Raw genomic sequence first — 15,917 nt, 5'->3', positions numbered from 1 at the left:
CACAGAACTGATCACCACCCACGATTGGCAGCGCGCCGCCATTTTACATAGGCGGGCCAATTAAGGCCAGCCCAGCGTAAAATGCGGCCGGCAGCGCTCAGCACTACCTGTGCGGGCAGGGAGAGGAGGGGGAGAGTCGGGGCCAATGTTCTTCCGTGCATGTGCGCAGATCTGCCTCAGGCAGATTGAATGGATATTAATAGGATTGAATAAGTAAATTAAAAGTTTATTTAAACATGTCGCCTCATGTGATTGTGTCATGAAGTTTCCTGAAAAACGCAAAGGCCGCTTGTGCCTTTCACCTGCCCGCCAACCTTAAGCTTGGACAGGCAGCATTCTAAAGTGCTTTAATTACACTCTTAATGGCCTTAATTGGCCGTTGACATTTCAGTGGGCGCGTGCTGGAGTTGGCTGTGTGGCTGCCGGACAAAATATCAAAATGCGTGCGATGAAATCGGCTTGTCATTTTACACGTCAGCGTGTCGGGTCTGGCTCTGCACACCAACTGGAAAATTCTGCCCCTAGTCTCCTAATATATCTCAAAATAGAGACCGTTTACTCTGAATGAAATGTGTTTTGTTTTCAATAAATTGGAGCACAATATCATGGACAGAACACTTCACTTAACAGATTGCCAATACTTTTTGAGAGTGTATACAGTTGGCTTGCTTTGTGGACCAGTTGGATTGCAAAACTCTTTTTGAAGCTGTTCTTCTAGCTCAGTCAGTGAGTATATCAGTCTTGACTGTTCAGAGTTCTAAACCTTAAACATATTTTCAAAAGATTGGGCATTTGTTTTGTTAATATTGCAGACATTTTGTATCATGGGCCACCACACTTCAAGGAGAGCTTCAGAGAGTCTTTGAGAGTCCGTGCTCCCCTAGAATGCTGGTCAACAGTAGCTCTAGAATATTCTGGCGAATCTGTGTTGCACCCTTCCTCCAAAGTCAATATAACCTTCCTGACATGCCCAAAATTAAACGCAATATTCAGATGTCTATCCAGAGCTCTGTACAGCTGCAATATAATTTCTAGCCATTTCAAATTGTGTTCTCTCAAGAGACATTCCGCACTTAAATTACTTAAAAATTGGCCAAGCATGTATCACTGGATGACTAAACATTTTTTCATAATTACTAACAACTGCTGTCAGCAAAGAAAAGAACAACACAGGGCAGAGCATAACTGGTGTTAATGATAACATTTAATATTTCTGGTTCAGAAAAAAAAAAAGCAAAATTCAGGGGTAATGAAATGCAAGAAGTGTGATCATTTATAAAGTTAGGAATACAGCTTTAGGACAAAATGGGATTTTTTATAAAAAATACTTTCACAAGATGTGGGCGTCAACCCTAATTGCCCTTGAGAAGGTGGTGGTGGTGAGCTACCTTCTTGAACCGCTACAGTCCTTGTGGTGTAGGTACACCCATGGTGCTGTTAGGGCAGGACTTTCAGGATTTTGACCCAGTGACAGTGAAGGAACGATGATATATTTCCAAGTCAGGATGGTGTGTGGCTTGGAGGGGAACTTATAGGTGGTGGCGTTCCCATGTGTCCGCTGCCCTTGTCCTTCCAGGTGGTAGAGCATGGGTTTGGAAGGTGCTAAGGACCTTTGTAGATGTTACACACTGCTGCCACTGTGCATTGGTGGTGGAGGGACTGAATGTTTAAGGTGGTGGATGAGGTATCAGTCAAGTGGGCTGCTTTGTCCTGGATGGTGTCGAGCTTCTTGAGTGTTGTGGGAGCTGCACTCATCCATGCAAGTGGAGAATATTCCATCACACTCCTGACTTGTTCCTTGTGGACAGGCTTTGGAGTCAGGAGGTGAGTTATTTGCTGCAGGATTCCTAGCCTCTGATCTGCTCTTGTAGCCACAGTATTTATATAGCTAGTCCAGTTCAGTTTCTGGTCAATGGTAACTCCCAGGATGTTGATAGAGTTGATTTGTTGCCCAAGTTCTATATACAAATACATATAGCATAAGGAACATAAAAAAACAAATTAGAAGCGCTAATCCGTTTTAAAGGATATGATGTAATGGCCGTCACTGGTTACAAACTGAGCATGAAATATTCCAGGTTATATGGTCTCTGGAAAAGACAGGAAAATTGGAAAAGGAGGAGTAGCAATATTGATAAAGGATTCTACTGCAATATCGGAAAGAATGATATATGACCAGCCAATAGAAATACTTTGGGCCTGATTTTCAAATGTCAGTGGAGTCAGGATCTGGAATAGGCACAATCTGAAAATTGGGGTCCTGAGATTCATTTCAGGATTCTGATGCCTTTGAAAATTTCAAAGGGCTGGTGGTGGGTGGGGGAGGAAGGGGGTGGGGTGTGGGAAATGGGAAACCCATTTGCCACCAATTAATGGCCCATTCGGTTGGGAATGTGCATTTTAATATTTATTTCGGCCAACCCAAAGGGTGAAATTTTACAGCCCCACCTCACCAGCGGGATTTTCCCATCCCGCCAAAGTCAATGGGCTTTGGAATGGCTCGCTGCATGTTAGGGTCCTGCCCCCTGCCACGACTGTAAAATTCTGCTCAAAGAGTCTGGCGCACTTTAGTGCCCAGCTGTCGGGTTTATCGCGGGGACACCAGAAAGCTTATCTCTACTCTTGGAGCCAGAAGTTTGATGGCCATAAACTATTCCTTTTCTTTGTTTGCACTGCTACTTTCCACCATGTTTCATCTCCTGGCCTTTTTAAGGTTCTGCCTCCTCTACATAGCAAGGCAGTGGCAAGCCCCAACTTGCCTGACCCTGCTTTGAAAATCTGCTCCTAGGGAGAGAATCGAGGAACAGAAAAGACTTTGGTGCGAGTTTACAGACAACCCGATAGCAGCAAAATAAAGTAACAGGATTGCATAAACACAAAGGTCAGGCAGCTTATTGCAAAAACAGTGACTGCAAAGGGAAATTTTAATTTTCAGAACAGTTTGAGTCCCAAATCTAATGTATTCAAGACTGTTTCCTGTAAAAGGTATACACTTAAACCAATAAGAGAAAAAAATTTAGATTCAATGCTATCCAATGAATTTTAATTATTTAAGAATCTCATGGTAAGAGGGTACCTAGAAATTTGTGGCAATAATGTGAACGAACTTAGGTTTAAGAGGGAGAGGTTTTAAATTTAGCAAGTCTATATAGAGTATCGTACATAACAGCTCTACATGTGTAACGGTCAAAAAGAGAAGTGAGAACGGGTATAAAACTAAAAGGGCTTAGATAAATGCAAAGAACAGAAGAGATATAAAGAACAGCAAAGGGATATAAAGGAAGTAGTAAGAGCTGCAAAGGGGAATATGAGAAAAACATATTGCAAGGGTTATCAAGGACAACACTAACATTTTTTCCAAATATATTAAAACATAAATGGATATGGATAACATGGGGCCTGTGGAGGCAGACACAGATATTGGAATTGAAAATAGGGAAATGTAAGATTTATTTATCTTGTATTGATCTTTAAAATAGAAGAAGAGAATAAAATACCAAAGATAAGAAAAACTAAAAATATGTCACGGGAGAAAGTTAGTAGTTTTAATATGACTAAACATGATAATAATGGAGAAAATAATAAGACTAACGATAGCAGTCTCCAAGACCTGTTGTTTTCTACACAGGCTATTAAAAAAAGCAGATGAGGAAATTACAAATGCTTTAGCCATGATTTTCCACAAATCCCCTGAATCAGAAATTGGCTCTTTGAATTGTAACATTGCCAATGTCACGATGATGCAATAAAATTCAGCTGAAGTGCTTCTGACGTTCTTTTGCAACCTTTTGTTGCAACCATTTCACCTGATACGGCTGCTGGAACCTCAGTTTAATGACTTGCCCAAAAGACATTACCTCTGGAAGTGCAGCACTCCCTCAGTACTGCACTGGAATGTCAGCCTAGATTCCATGATCTGGACTGAGGCTCAACCCACGGCCTGCTGATAGTGAGGCAAGAATGCAACCACTTGGCCACAGCTGACATCCTGAGAGCAAGTGTTAACATTAAACTAAATGACACCGTAATTTTAGTGCATAGTGTAATTCCAAATCTCTTCAGATTTATACTTTCAGAACCAACAGGTTAGATTCCAGCCAGTTGGCCTAGCCTCACAGTGCCCTTAGTGAAATAGGCCTCAGTTAACCCAACATCCTGATAGGTCATTGAAAGTTAGAAGGTGGCAGACTCAAATTAAGGATGACACTTTTTGTGTTATTTAAACATTGATGGGGCAATACCTGCGTGTGGAAATCAAACATTAAAAAATTAACATGGATCTGCACAAAACCAGTCAACTTGGTCGCAAAAATGGCTTTGCCTGTGTATTTTTAAAATTCATTTATGGGATGTGGGCATCGCTGGCTAGGCCTACATTTAAGGCCCCTCCCTAATTGCCCTTGAGGAGGTGGTGGTGAGTTGCCTTCTTGAACTGCTGCAGTCCATGTGGTGTAGGTACATCCACAGTGCTGTTAGGGAGGAAGTTCCAGGGGCTAGCCAGTCCTTAATGTTATGGGATAGTGCTATCTGTTGTCCAGAAGGGCTATTGCAGAACAAAATATTAATTAAGGGAATCCATGGTGAAGTCAAGCCTATTTCATTGTGTAGGGTGAATTTAAAACAGGAAAGGTGATTGTTGGGATAGTGGAGAAATTGCCCATTGCAGGGATTCAATTTATCCTAGGGAATGAAATAGCTGTATCACAGATATAGGCAATGCCTACTGTAGTAGAGCAGCCTGTTGAGACACAAGCAACAGAGGTGTTACACAAAGAGCATCCTGGATTGTTTCTAGATTGTATGGTAGCGAGATCACAGCACACAAGTTTAAACAGGAAGAGGAGGAGTCTAAAAGACAGGGGGAGGATACTGAAATTCAGTTGGCTGGATCGATCTTTGAAAAGATTACTCGGCGGGGGGGAAGATTAAAGAGGATGAGGTTGAGGTGTGTCGTTCTGTGCAATTAATGGGAATTACAGCCAAAGGATTCAGATTTAAAGAAATTGTATCAGACAGCTTATTCTGAAACAGGAGCAGAATTCATTCCAGAGAATTATTACATTAAGAACAATGTGCTAATGAGCAAATGGAGACTGCCTCATATTCCCGCAAATAAAAAGCGAGTGGTAGTGCACCAAGTGGTAACACCGTCTGGGTATTGGAATGAAATTTTGAGAACGGCTTATGAAATTCCAATGGCTGGACATTTGGGAATTCGGAAAGCTCAAACTAAGATACAAAAACATTTCTATTGGCCTGAACTACAGAAAGATATCAGCTGATAGGAAAGCCTCAGGCAGTGATTAAGTCTGTACCTTTAATTCCAATTCCAGCATTTGAGGAACTTTTTAACAGGGTCCTAATTGATTGTGTAGGACCCCTGCCAAAGACTAAAAGTGGAAATCAGTACTACCGACAATCACAGATGTATCCATCAGATTTCCAGAAGCAATATCTTTCAGGAAAATGACAGCAAAGGTGATTGTAGAAGAGTTAACCAAATTCTTTACAAGTTATGGATTACCAAAAGAAATACAGTCAGCTCAGGAATCGGATTTCATGGGTAGAATCTTCGGCTCGGTAAGCAGGCCCTACCCCCGCTCGCCGAGGTGTAAAGTGACGCGTGGTGATGTCAGGTGTGTGTCCCGACCTCACCGCATGTCATTTAGATTTTCAGTTCAGCAGACGCGCTGTTAAGGCCATTTAAAAAGTCATTTAGGCAATTAGCTGAGCTGCCTTAAAGTTGACCTTAAAGTTAAAGTCCTTACAACCACACCCCCACTCCACCTCTCTCTCTCTCTCTCTCTCCGCCCCCCACACACACACCTTAAACCAGCTTATATTTCAACTCTTTCTTGGACTCGAACTCAAGTTCTGTCGAAGGGTCATGAGGACTCGAAACGTCAACTCTTTTCTTCTCCGCCAATGCTGCCAGACCTGCTGAGTTTTTCCAGGTAATTCTGTTTTTGTTTTTGTTAAAGTTGACGGGGCAGGCGAAGAGCCCAGGCGGCCTTCACATTTTTCTTGGAACCTCATCCACGGGCGGGATGAGGCTTCATGAACGTTTTTTGGAGTGTTTGAAAAATTTTGAATAAAATTAACGGACATGTCCCAGGCCATGTGACAGTTTCACATGAGGGGACATGTCCTTAATTTTTTTTTACCTTTATTCAATGTTTTATAAGTGAAAGTAATCTTTCTGAAGTACCTCTGTGCCTCAGGGAGATTTCTGCGCTCTTTCACGCGTATGCCTGACTTGGGCAACCAACCCTCCCTCTGCCCACATAAAATGGTGGCACCCAGCCGATTGGGGGCGCTGATTGGCTGCACAAGTCCCCCAATGGGGAGAAAATTCTCCCCCACATCACAGCTGTTTAAAGAGGTAATGAACAACCTAGGAATTAAACAATTTACGTCGCACATCTATCACCCTGAGTCACAAGGAGCCTTAGAAAGATGGCATCAGACATTAAAGTCAATTATTAGTGCATTTACTTAAAACTGTCCACATGATTAGCATCGAGGAATTCCATTCTTGCTACTTGTTATCAGGGACACCCCTAATGAGTCAACAGGGTTCAGTCCTTTCGAGTTAATTTATGGTCATTAATTAAGGGGACCACTCAAACTGATTCAGCAGAAATTAGTAAATCTTGTGTGCTTAAGTTTTCTTTTTTTGTGTGTGAATAAAACTTTTATTTTTAATTTTTAAAATCACAGAAGTGTTACTGGACCTCTTACTGCTGAGATCGATACATCTTCTAAGTTTCAGAAAAAAAAAAAGGTTGTGGCCCATAAGCCAAGTTTCCCTCTGGGATTTGGTTTGTGCAGCAATTAACACCGGCTGTGGTCATTAAACTAGTTAAGCCTGTCTTTCCTCAACTATTAATCCTGTTGCCTGATATCCTTAAATTTTAAATCCTGGTTGAGTAACTTTGTGTGTTTATCTCTTTTATCAGTCAGAAAGAGGATCAAAATGGAACTGTCAAAATCAGGCGAGGTAAGAACATCACCTCATTCACCAATATATTTGTAAAAATGTGCTCCACAAACCCTGACTTATTTGTTTAAGATCAAAATTGTGTTGCAAAATGTTATAATGAAGAAATAATTTGCTTCTCCCTTCCCCTTAGATAATGTTGTGGCTCGTTGCTGTTTAAATCCAAAGCAAAATGCTGCGGAAATCTGAAATAAAAACAGAAAATGCTGAAAATACTCAGCAGGTCTGGCAGCGCCTGTGGAGAAAGAAACAGAGTTAACGTTTCAGGTCGATGACCTTTCACCAGAACTGGGAAAAGTTAGGAATGTAATAGGCTTTAAGCAAATGAAAGGAGAAGGTGAGAAAAGAACAAAAGGAAAAGTCTGTGATTGGGTGGAAGGCAGGAGAGATTAAATAACAGAAGATTTGGAGGTGAAGGATCAAAGGGACAGTGGGACAAGTAAACAAACAACAGTAGGTGAAAAGCAGAATGACAAACATCTACCATCTGAAATCAAAACAAGATAAAAATGAGAGTAAAGCTGAAACCTGCAAGCTCAAAGGAAACAACATGGGGGCAAGGATAAGGATGATGGTCTGAAATTGTTGAACTCAGCTTTGAGTCTGGAAGGCTGCAAAATGCCTAATTTTAAAAACTGAGGTGTTCCCCGAGCTTACATTGAGATTCATTGAACGCTGCGGGAGGTCGGGAACAGAGAGCAAGGTGGGGAATTAAAATGACAGGTGACTCAAAGTTTGGGGTCATGTTTACAGTCTGAATGGAGATGTTCTGCAAAGCGGCCACCCATTCTGCGCTTGGTCTCCCCAGTGCACCACAGACTGCATCGTGAAAAGCAAATACAGTTTGCCCATGTGTTGTTGAAGTGTGTGATCTTTCAACCTGAAGGGAAAAGAAAAAGTTTTTGTTAAAGAATCTAAGGCCCCAAATACTGCTTCCAGGTAAAACAAAGATTTACTTTGTTCAATTTAGCGGTGGAGGTGGGGAGGGGTAGGGAGTGTGGGGGTAGTTCAGTCTGCCAGCTGGTTAGCATGTGGTTCAGAATAATGCCAATAACACAGGTTCAAGCAGACTTGGGTCCTCCCTCCCCAACTGCCCCAGCTTGATGCACAGTAGTGCCCCTCAAGCTAGATGATCAATTGTCTCTCTCTCTCTTTCTGTCTTAAAGAGAGAGATGCCTACAGTCCCTTGTGGACTATACCTAACTACCTACCTAACTTTCAGTTCAGTAAACTATATTCATTGCTCATAATGCAGTCTGTTCTACACTGGGGAGACCAAACACAGATTGGGTGACTTCCATCCAAGTCAGCAAGCATGACCCCATGTTTTCGGTCACCTGTCATTTTAGTTCTCCATCTTGCTCTCACGCATGATTTATTGAATAGCATAGTAGGATTGAGGGGACGATTGGTCTACTCCTGCTCCTGTTTCTTACTTTCTTATCTCTGCCACAGTCAGAAACAGTTCTTGCTCGAAGGAGCTCAGTGAATCAGCATTCATCATTGTTCCACTAGGTTCACCACTCCCTGGGAAGAGAACACCTAAGGGGATATTATGAAAATCTTTTTTCACCCAGAGTGGTGGGTGTCTGGAATTTGATAGTTGAGTCATAAACCTTCAGCTCATTCAAAAGGTACCTGGATCTGTTGAGTTTGTGACCTCAGCTGCTTTCTAACTGATCCAGTGGAGAAAAAAAAGTCTACACAACATTATCCTTTCATCATCTTATTAATCTCAATCAAATCAATTTGCCCACGGCCAAAGTCAGACTGATTGGCCTATAATTACTTGGCCTATCCCTTGCATCCTTTTTAAACAATTGTACAACCTCGAATCCTTTGGTTCCTCGCCTGTATCTATCTGATTGAAATATAATCCACAGAGCATCTGTTATTTCCTCCTTGGCTTCCTTTAACAGCCTGGGATACAATCCATCTGGCCCTGGTGATTTATCCACCTTCAAGGATGCCAGTTTCTCCAGTACCTGCTCTCTTGTTATGCTTATTGTATCTAATATTTCACCCTCTGTCTCATTAGTTAGAATGTCTGCATTTTCGCTCTCCTTTGTGAAGATGGAGAAAAAGTACCCATTAAGAACCCTGCCCACATCTTTTGCATCAATGCATAAGTTACCTTGTGCATTCCTGATAGGCCCTACCCTTTCCTTAGTTATCCTCTTGCTTTTAATGTACTGATAAAACATCTTTGGATTTTCCTTGATTTTACCTGCCAATATTCTTTCATGTCCTCTCTTTGTTTCCTTGATTTCATTTTTTCTTCACCCCTGTATTTTCTATACCCCTCTAGGCTTTCTAATGTATTAATTTTTTGTGACAGTCATAAGCTTTCCTTTTCTGCTTTTTCTTACCCTGTACACTTCCAGATAACTAGGGAGCTCTAGATTTGGCAGTACTGCTCTTTTACTTTGTGGAAACATGTCTATAATGTGCCCATAGAATCTCACTTTTGAATGCCTCCCATTGGTCTGATTTCCCTTCAAGTAGCTGTATCCAGTCTACTTTCACCAGATCACCCCTCAGCTTCGTAAAATTTGTCTTTCCCCAATTTAGAACTTTTATTCCTGTTCTATCTTTATCCTTTTCCATAATGATGCTAAATCTAATTGTATTATGGTCACTATCTCCAAAGTGGTCACCCACTGCTACTTCATCCACTTGCTCAGCTTCATTTCCTAAGACTAAATCTAGAATTGCACCCACTCTGGTTGGGCTTGTTATGTGCTGGCTAAAAAATTGCTCTTGAATGCAGTTTAAGAATGTTGTGCCCTCTGTGCCTATTATACCGTTTGTATTCCAGTTGATATTCGGGTAGTTGAAGTCCCCAACTATTATTGCCCTATTGTTTTTGCACTTGAAAATTTGCCTAAATACTTGCTCTTCTATCTCCCTCTCACTATTTGGGGATACTGAGTACACCCTTGGTAGTGTCACCGCCCCTTTTTTATTTCTGAGCTCAACTTATATGGGCCTCATTTGATGCTTCATTTAGTATATCATCTTTCCTCACAGCTGGAATTGATTCTTTAACCAATAATGCAACACCCCAACCTTTTTTAGACCCCTCTTTATCCTATCTGAAAAATGCATGTCCAGGGATGTTGAGCTGCTATTTTTGCCCCTCTTTAAGCCAAGTTTGCATTATAACAATGATATCATGCTGCCATTTGTCTAGCTATGCCCTCACTTTGTTTGCTTTACTCATTGCATTTAAATATATACTTTTTATAACACTGCAAAATTCCTGTGCTGTACACTTCTTAACTTTTCTTCTTCTGTCTTGCAGAATCACTTGCTAATTTTCTGTCTCCCACTCCCTGCTCTGAATTTGTCCTGTCTGAATCTGATCAGGTTCCCACCCCTCTGCCAATCTAGTTTAAACTCTCCCCAACAACCTGAAAGGACATTTGTGCTGCCCCTCTTAAGGTGTAGATCATCCGGCGATCCCATCTTCCCCAAAACTGGTCCCAATGCCCTAGAAATCTGAAACTCTCCATCCTGCACCATCTCTCCAGCCACGCATTCACCTGGTGTATTCTCCTATTTCCATACTCACCAGTGTGTAGGCTTGGGAGTGATCAGGAGGTTACTACCTTTGAGGTCCTGCTCCCTAATCTAATTTCTAATTCACTAAACTTAGCCTGCAGGACCTCATCCCTTTTTCTACCAATGTCTTTGGCACCAGTGTGGACCATGACCTCTGGCTGTGCACCCTCACCCTCCAGAATGGCCTGTAGCCGTTTGGTGATATCCTTGACCGTGGCATAGGGGAGGCGACGTACCATCCTGGAATCACATCAGCGACCACAAAAGCACCTAACAAATCCCCTATCACTACTGCTCTTCCCCTCTTCTTTCTCCCCTCCTGTACAGCTGAACCACCCATGGTGTCACGAACGTGGCTCTGACTGCACTCCTCTGAGGAACGAACGCTCTCACCAGCATCCAAAATGGAAAACCGATTTGACTCAGACGACTCCTGCCTGCTGGTCACTCCTTCCCTTTCTGCCACCTGACCTTTGATGTGACCACCTCTCTGAATGTGCTATCCACGTAGCTTTCAGCCTCATAGATGCACCGCAGTGACTCCAGCCGCAGCTTGAGCTCTGAAACCTGGAGCTCAGTTTTCTGCTGCTGGTGACACTTCCTGCACATATGGACATCCCGGACACTGGTAGCATCTATGACTTCCCATATATTACAGGATGTGCATTCCACATGACCAAGCTGCCTTGCCATGCCTTAACTTTATTTCATTTACGTTATTTTATTTTACTTCAGTTTACTTAGATTAACTTTATTTTACTTGTCCTAACTTAATGAACCTTACAACTCTTGATAAACTTTATCAGTACTGATAAAGCTGAATAATTAGCACACATTTTACTAGTTGCAATAAACCTTATTTAAAGACACACCTAACCAACCAATGAACTTATGTTTTTCCTTATGTAATGTCACTATATGAATGTTTTCAATTTCAGCCAGCTGCTGAGTAGAGGTACTTTTGTGCAGGTCAGGCTTCTCCCAGCTCCCTAAAGGAGTGAAGACCCAGGGCCTCGCCCTGTATTTATCTGCTGCCCAGTAGATGTGTAGAATTTTGAATAAATTTGACATACCCTCCATGTTTTGAACACTCACTCAGGAGTTCACTCTGGCAATAGTCCTGGAGGACTGCCTGTCTGCATTTTTAAAAATTATTCATTCATGGGAGGGACATGGGCGTCACTTATTGCATTTATTGCCCATTGCGAATTGCACTTGCTCAGAGGGCATTTAAGAGTCAACCACATTGCTGTGGGTCTGGAGTCACATCTAGGCCAGACCAGGTAAGGATGACAGATTCCCTTCCCTAAAGAACATTAGTGGGTTTTTACAACAATCGACAATGGTTTCATGGTCACAATTAGATTTTTAATTCCGCTTTTTTTTTGATGAATTCAAATTTCACCACCTGCCATGGGCCTCTGGATTACTAGTCCAGTGATAATACCACTACTAGAGAATTGGCCCATTATTCGTTTGGGTTTTGCCATAGCAAATGCAATAATCTGTAGGCCCAGGCTTACAAAATTGACCTGCTGACTCATGGACCTGCAACACACTCATCATGGCTGGAACTTTATGACTAAGCACCTTTTCTCCACTGCACCCCTCCTCCCCGCCTTCCAAGACCACCCCTCCAAATGACCCCCACTGCCCCCCACCACCCTCCCCCCTCCCCCAGCCCTCCATAAAATATCCTGGGAGAGGTAATTCAACAGAGAGCAGTCAGGGCCAATAAGGAGAAAATTACTCTGGGAAATTCCTCTCCAACCATCTCAGGAGATCGAAAGAGTCCAGGGGATCACATAGATCAGGGGGCAGGAAACAGGAGTCATGACTGTTTCTGGGTCCTGTACCCACCCTTGGGGTTGAAATTTTGACTGGGGAACCCCCTTAATTGGCCTGTACAATTAATGGAGGTTGGCACTCAAAGCCAGATACCCAATCAGAGACCTTCCATTTTAAGAAGAGCAACCAGTTGCAATACAGTATAAGTAACTAGCAGGGCCCTTGAAGGGGGGTAGTACAAGCAATCACTCTATAGGGTGACCTTTGGATATACTCCCATGCAGGCAGGGCGGGTTTGTAGGCCTGCATGGAGCTCTAGCACATCAACCTACCGGCTGGTGCTTGTCTCCAGGTAGTTAAAGATTCACCCCCACCAGCCCCCCCACCCACACTCCCACCACTGCCCTCTTTGTACCAGATAACTGGAGAAAACTGAACAATCCTATGGGGGCCAGCACCCTGACAGCCCAAAAACCACCTCAGCCAAAACGGAACCAGGACCAGGAAATTGGCATGCCCTCCTATCAGAAAATGTTGACATCACTGGACATCACTCATGTTCAACAGTGTTCATTTGTGCTCAGTTGACATCAGTTGCGTTCAAAGGTGCTCATTTTGTCATCATTTGGTATCATTTGCACTCAAAAACAATCATTTAGCTCTCATTTCACATCCCAAGTTGCGATCAGCTGACCTTGCTGGTATTTTCGGGCCCTGTCCACCTCCGTTCCCAGTCTCGGTGTTCCCAAAAATCCTGCCCCTGTAAAGCGCCTTTCCAATTGTGTTAATGTCTAGCTGTGTTACCATGGCAACCTCTCAGGAATGAGAAAGCAATCAGCAATGACATAAGTTATTTGGTAATAACTTTCCCCTCTTTTCCTAGGGAAGGCACTTTGAAGAGGATTCTAACGCAAGGTGCGTTGCCATTATTATTGTTGAATCAATAAGATTAAGAATTATGCAGAGATTTAGGTTGAAAGCATTTTTTATGAATTATTGGTGCAAGGAGTTAAATTAACATTTAGCTGAGAAACTGAACTGATGTCAGCAAGCTGCAAGAGAAAAAGACTTGCATTTATATAGCACCTTTCATGACCTCTGGAAGCTCCAAAGCACTTTACAGAAAATGAAGCACTTTTTGGAAGTGTAGTCACTGCTGTAATGTAGAAAGTGCAGCAGCCAATCTGCCCTGCAAGCTATCAAAAACAGCAATGATCTGTAGATAAGGGGACTGAATGACCAAAGGGCCATGTTAAAAGTTTCTTGCTCTCATTTTAACTCAAGTAAAGCCAATTGACAGCAAAACTTCCATTGGGCTGTTCCCACAATTTAATGTGCACCCGATAAAAAGGCAGACGCATCTTTTCTTACTTTGAGATTGATCAAATTTGCTTCCTAACAAAATTCTATCATTGGAAGAGGGTGTAAAGATGTTGCCGAGCTCGGTTGTTTATGTCAGGATGTTGCCATCAATATATGCAGAGTAGGCCTGGGCCTGTTTCCTGGTTTGAGACCTGACTTCACTATAGTTTGATTTTATCTATTTTACAGGATTTCTGTGCAAGAACAAGGTTGTTTGGTTAATCCTAGTGCAACTGCTAGTTCTACCCAGTAAGTAAAGGCCTTTTAATTAGTCACTATAGCCAAGTCGAGTCAATCTTCACCCAGGGTTGACAATTCTGATTGGATGTATTCCTGGAGGTTTCCTTGCGTTGGCCCATAACTTCCAAGCTTCTAGGAGTTGTAACTGGGGATACACAAACCTGTGCTGGGGAACCCCCATCTCCCCCACCGGAGATCCCCAGGTAAGGATTGACCAGCAATTGTCCGGGAAGTTCAAACTTCCGACGGCCAATTATCCTGCAATTGGAACTATGCAAAAGTTCAATTTAAATTGCAAACTTTATATGGTTCCGACTGTCTTACAGTAATAGTTACCCAGGAAAAGTTACAAGAATTAAAACCATTTCCAACCCCAGGGTAACTATAGTGCTGAACCCCAAAGGGACTCCCCCCACACCCCCACCCCCAAACATTACACAGGAACCCCCTGAACACCTGATCCCTCCAGTAACCACACCGATCACCCGACACCCCCTGAACAACCGACCATCCCAAACACTGAGCCCCCTGAACCCCACTGAGCACCTGACCCCACACCCCTGACCAACCGACTGCCTGCCTCCCTGAACGTCCTCCAAATCAAGTACACCCTCTGAACAACCGACCCTGTCCCCCGCTACCAACCATACACACCACCCCCTCCGTGACTACCCCCGCCCCCCCCTACAACCAATGTCTCTGCACTGCCCAGAACTCCAACCCAATCCTGCCCGCTTACCTCACAAACCTACCTTCCCCCTGGCTTGAAAGTGGCCGGACTTCTGAACTTACCTGCTTAACCGCAGCCAGTGCTGCAAAAAAAAGGGGGCGTGGCTTACTTACCTCTGACTTTCCAGCCCCCCCACTGAGGGCGCTGTCCTAACCACTTCCTGCCGGCCTGAGTCAGAATTTTGGGAGAGAAAGGATCACCTGGATTTCGAGGTGGGAAACTAGGAGCTGAGTAGCAATCCGACTCTGATCGCCACTGCACAGAAATTCAAGCCCAAGAGTTCCCAACTCCAACTTCCCACCCCCAACGCTAAAGCCGTTGTTGATATGAACCCCACCCCCCACATCTCTCCTTCCAGAGCACCACATTCCCAAACCTATTGTAAAGCAATCTGCCTTCTAATTACAAAAACAGAATTACCTGGAAAAACTCAGCTGGTCTGGCAGCATCGGCGGAGAAGAAAAGAGTTGACGTTTCGAGTCCTCATGACCCTTCTGTCGAAGGACTTCTGCCGATGCTGCCAGACCTGCTGAGTTTTTCCAGGTAATTCTGTTTTTGTTTTGGATTTCCAGCATCCGCAGTTTTTTTGTTTTTAGCCTTCTAATTATCTGATTTGATGATACTAGAGACTATGAACCTTTTTATTCTGTCTTCAATATTTTTATAAAGATTATAATAAATGTTCAAAGAAAATGAAAGATATCACTTTTTTAATGGATGTATCATTCATGTGTAGATAAATTAATTCGAATCTGCAGAAACGTGCCTTAATAGCAGGCAGCCAGTATTTGTGACAAATCACGTCTGGCTGACCTGTTTGAGCTCTTTGATGAAGTAACATCATGATGAAGGCAACGCAGTAAATCTACAAATGGACTTTCAAAAGGCATTTGTTGAAGTACCACAGCAACAGGCCTATTCAGGAAGTAGAAGCAGATGGTGTTAAAGGGACAGTGGTAACTTGGGTGCGTAATTGGCTAACTTAAGCGGTAGGCGGAGAGTGGTAGTAAACTGATATTTTTTTGATTGGAAGGAAGTGTGCAGTACGGTCCCCAAGGGATCAGTATTAGGCCCATGACCTCTCTTATTGTATAAATAACCAGGACTTGGATGTACGAAGTACAATTTTGAAGCTTCCAGATAACACAGCAATGTCGTAAACAGTAAGCAGGACAGTAGCAGACTTCAGGAGGACTTGTCTTAGACAGCCTGAAAAAAGGACAAACACATGGC

General features: G+C 43.0%; 1 long non-coding RNA gene across 1 annotated transcript; it reads left to right on the top strand.

Annotated features, from left to right (window-relative positions):
• Window positions 1-6,959: 6,959 nt before the first annotated feature.
• Window positions 6,960-13,931, top strand: LOC121269548. The gene is made up of 3 exons (XR_005941372.1): window positions 6,960-7,000; window positions 13,236-13,267; window positions 13,904-13,931. It is a non-coding gene; the product is annotated as an uncharacterized LOC121269548 (long non-coding RNA).
• The last annotated feature ends 1,986 nt before the right edge of the window (window positions 13,932-15,917 follow it).

This window comes from Carcharodon carcharias, chromosome 25 (genome assembly GCF_017639515.1).
Source record: "Carcharodon carcharias isolate sCarCar2 chromosome 25, sCarCar2.pri, whole genome shotgun sequence".
NCBI classification, from domain to species: domain Eukaryota; kingdom Metazoa; phylum Chordata; class Chondrichthyes; order Lamniformes; family Lamnidae; genus Carcharodon; species Carcharodon carcharias.
Note: the sequence above shows the minus strand (reverse complement) of the source record. Positions and strands in the feature narration are given on the sequence as shown.